General features: G+C 48.4%; 8 non-coding genes across 8 annotated transcripts; all 8 read right to left on the bottom strand.

Annotated features, from left to right (window-relative positions):
* Nucleotides 1-730: 730 nt before the first annotated feature.
* Nucleotides 731-812, bottom strand: TRNAS-AGA (transfer RNA serine (anticodon AGA)). The gene has a single exon. It is a non-coding gene; the product is annotated as a tRNA-Ser (tRNA).
* Nucleotides 813-1,531: 719 nt separating this feature from the next.
* Nucleotides 1,532-1,613, bottom strand: TRNAS-UGA (transfer RNA serine (anticodon UGA)). Its single transcript has one exon. It is a non-coding gene; the product is annotated as a tRNA-Ser (tRNA).
* Nucleotides 1,614-2,666: 1,053 nt separating this feature from the next.
* Nucleotides 2,667-2,748, bottom strand: TRNAS-AGA (transfer RNA serine (anticodon AGA)). The gene has a single exon. It is a non-coding gene; the product is annotated as a tRNA-Ser (tRNA).
* Nucleotides 2,749-3,467: 719 nt separating this feature from the next.
* On the bottom strand, nt 3,468-3,549 carry TRNAS-UGA (transfer RNA serine (anticodon UGA)). Its single transcript has one exon. It is a non-coding gene; the product is annotated as a tRNA-Ser (tRNA).
* A 1,053-nt stretch (nt 3,550-4,602) lies between these two features.
* On the bottom strand, nt 4,603-4,684 carry TRNAS-AGA (transfer RNA serine (anticodon AGA)). Its single transcript has one exon. It is a non-coding gene; the product is annotated as a tRNA-Ser (tRNA).
* Nucleotides 4,685-5,403: 719 nt separating this feature from the next.
* Nucleotides 5,404-5,485, bottom strand: TRNAS-UGA (transfer RNA serine (anticodon UGA)). Its single transcript has one exon. It is a non-coding gene; the product is annotated as a tRNA-Ser (tRNA).
* A 1,053-nt stretch (nt 5,486-6,538) lies between these two features.
* Nucleotides 6,539-6,620, bottom strand: TRNAS-AGA (transfer RNA serine (anticodon AGA)). The gene has a single exon. It is a non-coding gene; the product is annotated as a tRNA-Ser (tRNA).
* A 719-nt stretch (nt 6,621-7,339) lies between these two features.
* On the bottom strand, nt 7,340-7,421 carry TRNAS-UGA (transfer RNA serine (anticodon UGA)). Its single transcript has one exon. It is a non-coding gene; the product is annotated as a tRNA-Ser (tRNA).
* Between the last annotated feature and the right edge of the window lie 79 nt (nt 7,422-7,500).

Below are 7,500 nucleotides of genomic sequence, written 5' to 3'. Positions count from 1 at the left end.
TCGGAACACTCTTTCCACATTTGTGAGTGCAAGGCCAGAACTCTATCAGAGTTTTTTCGCTGTTTTGACTAGGAATTACGGTAGTGACATTCCCAGTGTGGGCTTTGTTTGCCTTACCTTGTAATAATGGACGTGCGTGTTGTGGCTGCACCCGGTAGTGTCATAGCTGATCGATTCCCCTATTTTCATGCTTTGCTTCAGCTAGCTTGTCCCTATGCGCCAAGGGAACAGGACAACTTACTTTTCTGGCTCACACAGCATCCAATGCACGCCTCGCCATCCTCTGTGTGTTGCATCCCAAATCTGGGAGTGCTAATGTGACGAAACAGTGCATGAGTGAGCTCTCTGTGTGCCTGTGAACGTTGTGCCTGCTTGTTTCTATCTCACATCTAATTACTGTGTAGCTCTCACCGGCACTGGCGCAAGACTGAGAGACCCAGAGATTGCGGGATATCTAGTTTCTGCACAGGAAGTGTCAGGTCTCACGCTACAAAAAGAGGCCATGCACAGAGGACCTGTGCTTTGCCATGCCAAAGGCCTCATGTTTCAACACAAAAGCTGAAAGTGCTGACAGAGGAATGTGAAGATTGACTCTAGTGTAGGCTGTGGGCGTACAGGGCAACAAGTGACAGCATCCAACTACATGATCAATGCAAATGTTAGGCAGGTGAAAAACACACGGAGCCGTTGGGATTGTTGACCGTGCCTTGGGGAAAAAGGGGCAAGAGAGCGTAGTCGGCAGGATTTGAACCTGCGCGGCGAGACCCCAATGGATTTCTAGTCCATCGCCTTAACCACTCGGCCACAACTACCTGTGACGGCCTGTGTCTGGAGGTGACGACACTAGAGTAGTCATGACATCAAAATACTTTGCCATGGCCTAATGCTTTTTCACTGTGTGATCACAATCACATCATAATATTCAGTGTCATATCTCAGTAGCTATGCTTTCTTCCTTCAAAAGCAAAGGGTTCCTCAACATATTAGGAAGCAACCATCGGGAGCTGATCAATGGATTTACAGTCCAAAGGGCTTAGACTCTTTTTCTGCATTTGTCACTTCAAACCCCACAGCCTGTCAACTCGTGCTTTTCTTTCCTTCGGCAACGAGAGGCCCCGCCACTGACCATCTGCTCAGCTTCAACACTGTAAGCTGTCCTTTTATTAACAAAAGGTATCGTAACATAGACATTAACGTTCAACTGGGGACATCCCAATACCTGCCACACCCTCACTTCTGAGCATCCTAACAGGTACTGTAACAATCAGCGACTTCTGATCAAAGGAGGAAGAGTCCAAAAAGTGCCTCGACTCCTCATCTATGGGTGATAGGTTCAAGCCCAGGAGGCAGTCATTTGGCTGAATTGTGATCAATGGATGAAGAGTCCAAACTGCTCAGACTACTTATCAACGGGTCATGGGTTTGAGGCCAACAGGCTTTTGATAAGCTCTCCTCTTTTGCGTCAGACGCCCTCCGCCACAAAGCAGGTGCTCCCTATGGAACCTGCATGCTGTGCTTTTCTACCTAAGGACGTAGTCGGCAGGATTTGAACCTGCGCGGGGAGACCCCAATGGATTTCAAGTCCATCGCCTTAACCACTCGGCCACGACTACCCAGCAAGCGCTCCGGCTCTGTGACGTCAACAGAGTAGTTTTGACATCAAAATGCATTCCGTGGCACCATCATTTTTCACTGTGTGATAACAATGACATCGTAATATTCATTGTCATATCTCAGGCGCAGTGCTTTGTTCCCAGAAAACCAAATCATTCGAAAACACAGACAGACGCGGTCATCCGCATCTGATTATTGACTTAAAAGTCCAGAGGTCTCAGACTCTTTTTCCAAATTTGTGGGTTCAAGCCCGACAGCCTTTCAATTCGTGCTTTCCCGTCCTACCGCAACGGGTGGCCCCGCCACTGACCAGATGCTCGTTTCGGAACACTCTTTCCACATTTGTGAGTGCAAGGCCAGAACTCTATCAGAGTTTTTTCGCTGTTTTGACTAGGAATTACGGTAGTGACATTCCCAGTGTGGGCTTTGTTTGCCTTACCTTGTAATAATGGACGTGCGTGTTGTGGCTGCACCCGGTAGTGTCATAGCTGATCGATTCCCCTATTTTCATGCTTTGCTTCAGCTAGCTTGTCCCTATGCGCCAAGGGAACAGGACAACTTACTTTTCTGGCTCACACAGCATCCAATGCACGCCTCGCCATCCTCTGTGTGTTGCATCCCAAATCTGGGAGTGCTAATGTGACGAAACAGTGCATGAGTGAGCTCTCTGTGTGCCTGTGAACGTTGTGCCTGCTTGTTTCTATCTCACATCTAATTACTGTGTAGCTCTCACCGGCACTGGCGCAAGACTGAGAGACCCAGAGATTGCGGGATATCTAGTTTCTGCACAGGAAGTGTCAGGTCTCACGCTACAAAAAGAGGCCATGCACAGAGGACCTGTGCTTTGCCATGCCAAAGGCCTCATGTTTCAACACAAAAGCTGAAAGTGCTGACAGAGGAATGTGAAAATTGACTCTAGTGTAGGCTGTGGGCGTACAGGGCAATAAGTGACAGCATCCAACTACATGATCAATGCAAATGTTAGGCAGGTGAAAAACACACGGAGCCGTTGGGATTGTTGACCGTGCCTTGGGGAAAAAGGGGCGAGAGAGCGTAGTCGGCAGGATTTGAACCTGCGCGGGGAGACCCCAATGGATTTCTAGTCCATCGCCTTAACCACTCGGCCACAACTACCTGTGACGGCCTGTGTCTGGAGGTGACGACACTAGAGTAGTCATGACATCAAAATACTTTGCCATGGCCTAATGCTTTTTCACTGTGTGATCACAATCACATCATAATATTCAGTGTCATATCTCAGTAGCTATGCTTTCTTCCTTCAAAAGCAAAGGGTTCCTCAACATATTAGGAAGCAACCATCGGGAGCTGATCAATGGATTTACAGTCCAAAGGGCTTAGACTCTTTTTCTGCATTTGTCACTTCAAACCCCACAGCCTGTCAACTCGTGCTTTTCTTTCCTTCGGCAACGAGAGGCCCCGCCACTGACCATCTGCTCAGCTTCAACACTGTAAGCTGTCCTTTTATTAACAAAAGGTATCGTAACATAGACATTAACGTTCAACTGGGGACATCCCAATACCTGCCACACCCTCACTTCTGAGCATCCTAACAGGTACTGTAACAGTCAGCGACTTCTGATCAAAGGAGGAAGAGTCCAAAAAGTGCCTCGACTCCTCATCTATGGGCTATAGGTTCAAGCCCAGGAGGCAGTCATTTGGCTGAATTGTGATCAATGGATGAAGAGTCCAAACTGCTCAGACTACTTATCGACGGGTCATGGGTTTGAGGCCAACAGACTTTCGATAAGCTCTCCTCTTTTGCGTCAGACGCCCTCCGCCACAAAGCAGGTGCTCCCTATGGAACCTGCACGCTGTGCTTTTCTACATAAGGACGTAGTCGGCAGGATTTGAACCTGCGCGGGGAGACCCCAATGGATTTCAAGTCCATCGCCTTAACCACTCGGCCACGACTACCCAGCAAGCGCTCCGGCTCTGTGACGTCAACAGAGTAGTTTTGACATCAAAATGCATTCCGTGGCACCATCATTTTTCACTGTGTGATAACAATGACATCGTAATATTCATTGTCATATCTCAGGCGCAGTGCTTTGTTCCCAGAAAACCAAATCATTCGAAAACACAGACAGACGCGGTCATCCGCATCTGATTATTGACTTAAAAGTCCAGAGGTCTCAGACTCTTTTTCCAAATTTGTGGGTTCAAGCCCGACAGCCTTTCAATTCGTGCTTTCCCGTCCTACCGCAACGGGTGGCCCCGCCACTGAACAGATGCTCGTTTCGGAACACTCTTTCCACATTTGTGAGTGCAAGGCCAGAACTCTATCAGAGTTTTTTCGCTGTTTTGACTAGGAATTACGGTAGTGACATTCCCAGTGTGGGCTTTGTTTGCCTTACCTTGTAATAATGGACGTGCGTGTTGTGGCTGCACCCGGTAGTGTCATAGCTGATCGATTCCCCTATTTTCATGCTTTGCTTCAGCTAGCTTGTCCCTATGCGCCAAGGGAACAGGACAACTTACTTTTCTGGCTCACACAGCATCCAATGCACGCCTCGCCATCCTCTGTGTGTTGCATCCCAAATCTGGGAGTGCTAATGTGACGAAACAGTGCATGAGTGAGCTCTCTGTGTGCCTGTGAACGTTGTGCCTGCTTGTTTCTATCTCACATCTAATTACTGTGTAGCTCTCACCGGCACTGGCGCAAGACTGAGAGACCCAGAGATTGCGGGATATCTAGTTTCTGCACAGGAAGTGTCAGGTCTCACGCTACAAAAAGAGGCCATGCACAGAGGACCTGTGCTTTGCCATGCCAAAGGCCTCATGTTTCAACACAAAAGCTGAAAGTGCTGACAGAGGAATGTGAAGATTGACTCTAGTGTAGGCTGTGGGCGTACAGGGCAACAAGTGACAGCATCCAACTACATGATCAATGCAAATGTTAGGCAGGTGAAAAACACACGGAGCCGTTGGGATTGTTGACCGTGCCTTGGGGAAAAAGGGGCAAGAGAGCGTAGTCGGCAGGATTTGAACCTGCGCGGCGAGACCCCAATGGATTTCTAGTCCATCGCCTTAACCACTCGGCCACAACTACCTGTGACGGCCTGTGTCTGGAGGTGACGACACTAGAGTAGTCATGACATCAAAATACTTTGCCATGGCCTAATGCTTTTTCACTGTGTGATCACAATCACATCATAATATTCAGTGTCATATCTCAGTAGCTATGCTTTCTTCCTTCAAAAGCAAAGGGTTCCTCAACATATTAGGAAGCAACCATCGGGAGCTGATCAATGGATTTACAGTCCAAAGGGCTTAGACTCTTTTTCTGCATTTGTCACTTCAAACCCCACAGCCTGTCAACTCGTGCTTTTCTTTCCTTCGGCAACGAGAGGCCCCGCCACTGACCATCTGCTCAGCTTCAACACTGTAAGCTGTCCTTTTATTAACAAAAGGTATCGTAACATAGACATTAACGTTCAACTGGGGACATCCCAATACCTGCCACACCCTCACTTCTGAGCATCCTAACAGGTACTGTAACAATCAGCGACTTCTGATCAAAGGAGGAAGAGTCCAAAAAGTGCCTCGACTCCTCATCTATGGGTGATAGGTTCAAGCCCAGGAGGCAGTCATTTGGCTGAATTGTGATCAATGGATGAAGAGTCCAAACTGCTCAGACTACTTATCAACGGGTCATGGGTTTGAGGCCAACAGGCTTTTGATAAGCTCTCCTCTTTTGCGTCAGACGCCCTCCGCCACAAAGCAGGTGCTCCCTATGGAACCTGCATGCTGTGCTTTTCTACCTAAGGACGTAGTCGGCAGGATTTGAACCTGCGCGGGGAGACCCCAATGGATTTCAAGTCCATCGCCTTAACCACTCGGCCACGACTACCCAGCAAGCGCTCCGGCTCTGTGACGTCAACAGAGTAGTTTTGACATCAAAATGCATTCCGTGGCACCATCATTTTTCACTGTGTGATAACAATGACATCGTAATATTCATTGTCATATCTCAGGCGCAGTGCTTTGTTCCCAGAAAACCAAATCATTCGAAAACACAGACAGACGCGGTCATCCGCATCTGATTATTGACTTAAAAGTCCAGAGGTCTCAGACTCTTTTTCCAAATTTGTGGGTTCAAGCCCGACAGCCTTTCAATTCGTGCTTTCCCGTCCTACCGCAACGGGTGGCCCCGCCACTGACCAGATGCTCGTTTCGGAACACTCTTTCCACATTTGTGAGTGCAAGGCCAGAACTCTATCAGAGTTTTTTCGCTGTTTTGACTAGGAATTACGGTAGTGACATTCCCAGTGTGGGCTTTGTTTGCCTTACCTTGTAATAATGGACGTGCGTGTTGTGGCTGCACCCGGTAGTGTCATAGCTGATCGATTCCCCTATTTTCATGCTTTGCTTCAGCTAGCTTGTCCCTATGCGCCAAGGGAACAGGACAACTTACTTTTCTGGCTCACACAGCATCCAATGCACGCCTCGCCATCCTCTGTGTGTTGCATCCCAAATCTGGGAGTGCTAATGTGACGAAACAGTGCATGAGTGAGCTCTCTGTGTGCCTGTGAACGTTGTGCCTGCTTGTTTCTATCTCACATCTAATTACTGTGTAGCTCTCACCGGCACTGGCGCAAGACTGAGAGACCCAGAGATTGCGGGATATCTAGTTTCTGCACAGGAAGTGTCAGGTCTCACGCTACAAAAAGAGGCCATGCACAGAGGACCTGTGCTTTGCCATGCCAAAGGCCTCATGTTTCAACACAAAAGCTGAAAGTGCTGACAGAGGAATGTGAAGATTGACTCTAGTGTAGGCTGTGGGCGTACAGGGCAACAAGTGACAGCATCCAACTACATGATCAATGCAAATGTTAGGCAGGTGAAAAACACACGGAGCCGTTGGGATTGTTGACCGTGCCTTGGGGAAAAAGGGGCAAGAGAGCGTAGTCGGCAGGATTTGAACCTGCGCGGGGAGACCCCAATGGATTTCTAGTCCATCGCCTTAACCACTCGGCCACAACTACCTGTGACGGCCTGTGTCTGGAGGTGACGACACTAGAGTAGTCATGACATCAAAATACTTTGCCATGGCCTAATGCTTTTTCACTGTGTGATCACAATCACATCATAATATTCAGTGTCATATCTCAGTAGCTATGCTTTCTTCCTTCAAAAGCAAAGGGTTCCTCAACATATTAGGAAGCAACCATCGGGAGCTGATCAATGGATTTACAGTCCAAAGGGCTTAGACTCTTTTTCTGCATTTGTCACTTCAAACCCCACAGCCTGTCAACTCGTGCTTTTCTTTCCTTCGGCAACGAGAGGCCCCGCCACTGACCATCTGCTCAGCTTCAACACTGTAAGCTGTCCTTTTATTAACAAAAGGTATCGTAACATAGACATTAACGTTCAACTGGGGACATCCCAATACCTGCCACACCCTCACTTCTGAGCATCCTAACAGGTACTGTAACAATCAGCGACTTCTGATCAAAGGAGGAAGAGTCCAAAAAGTGCCTCGACTCCTCATCTATGGGTGATAGGTTCAAGCCCAGGAGGCAGTCATTTGGCTGAATTGTGATCAATGGATGAAGAGTCCAAACTGCTCAGACTACTTATCGACGGGTCATGGGTTTGAGGCCAACAGGCTTTCGATAAGCTCTCCTCTTTTGCGTCAGACGCCCTCCGCCACAAAGCAGGTGCTCCCTATGGAACCTGCACGCTGTGCTTTTCTACATAAGGACGTAGTCGGCAGGATTTGAACCTGCGCGGGGAGACCCCAATGGATTTCAAGTCCATCGCCTTAACCACTTGGCCACGACTACCCAGCAAGCGCTCTGGCTCTGTGATGTCAACAGAGTAGTTTTGACATCAAAATGCATTCCGTGGCACCATCATTTTTCA

This window comes from Staurois parvus, unplaced genomic scaffold (assembly GCF_062004578.1).
Source record: "Staurois parvus isolate SC_StPar_1 unplaced genomic scaffold, SC_StPar_1.0 ptg000081l, whole genome shotgun sequence".
Taxonomy (NCBI): domain Eukaryota; kingdom Metazoa; phylum Chordata; class Amphibia; order Anura; family Ranidae; genus Staurois; species Staurois parvus.
This window is presented reverse-complemented; position numbering and strand designations above follow the sequence as displayed.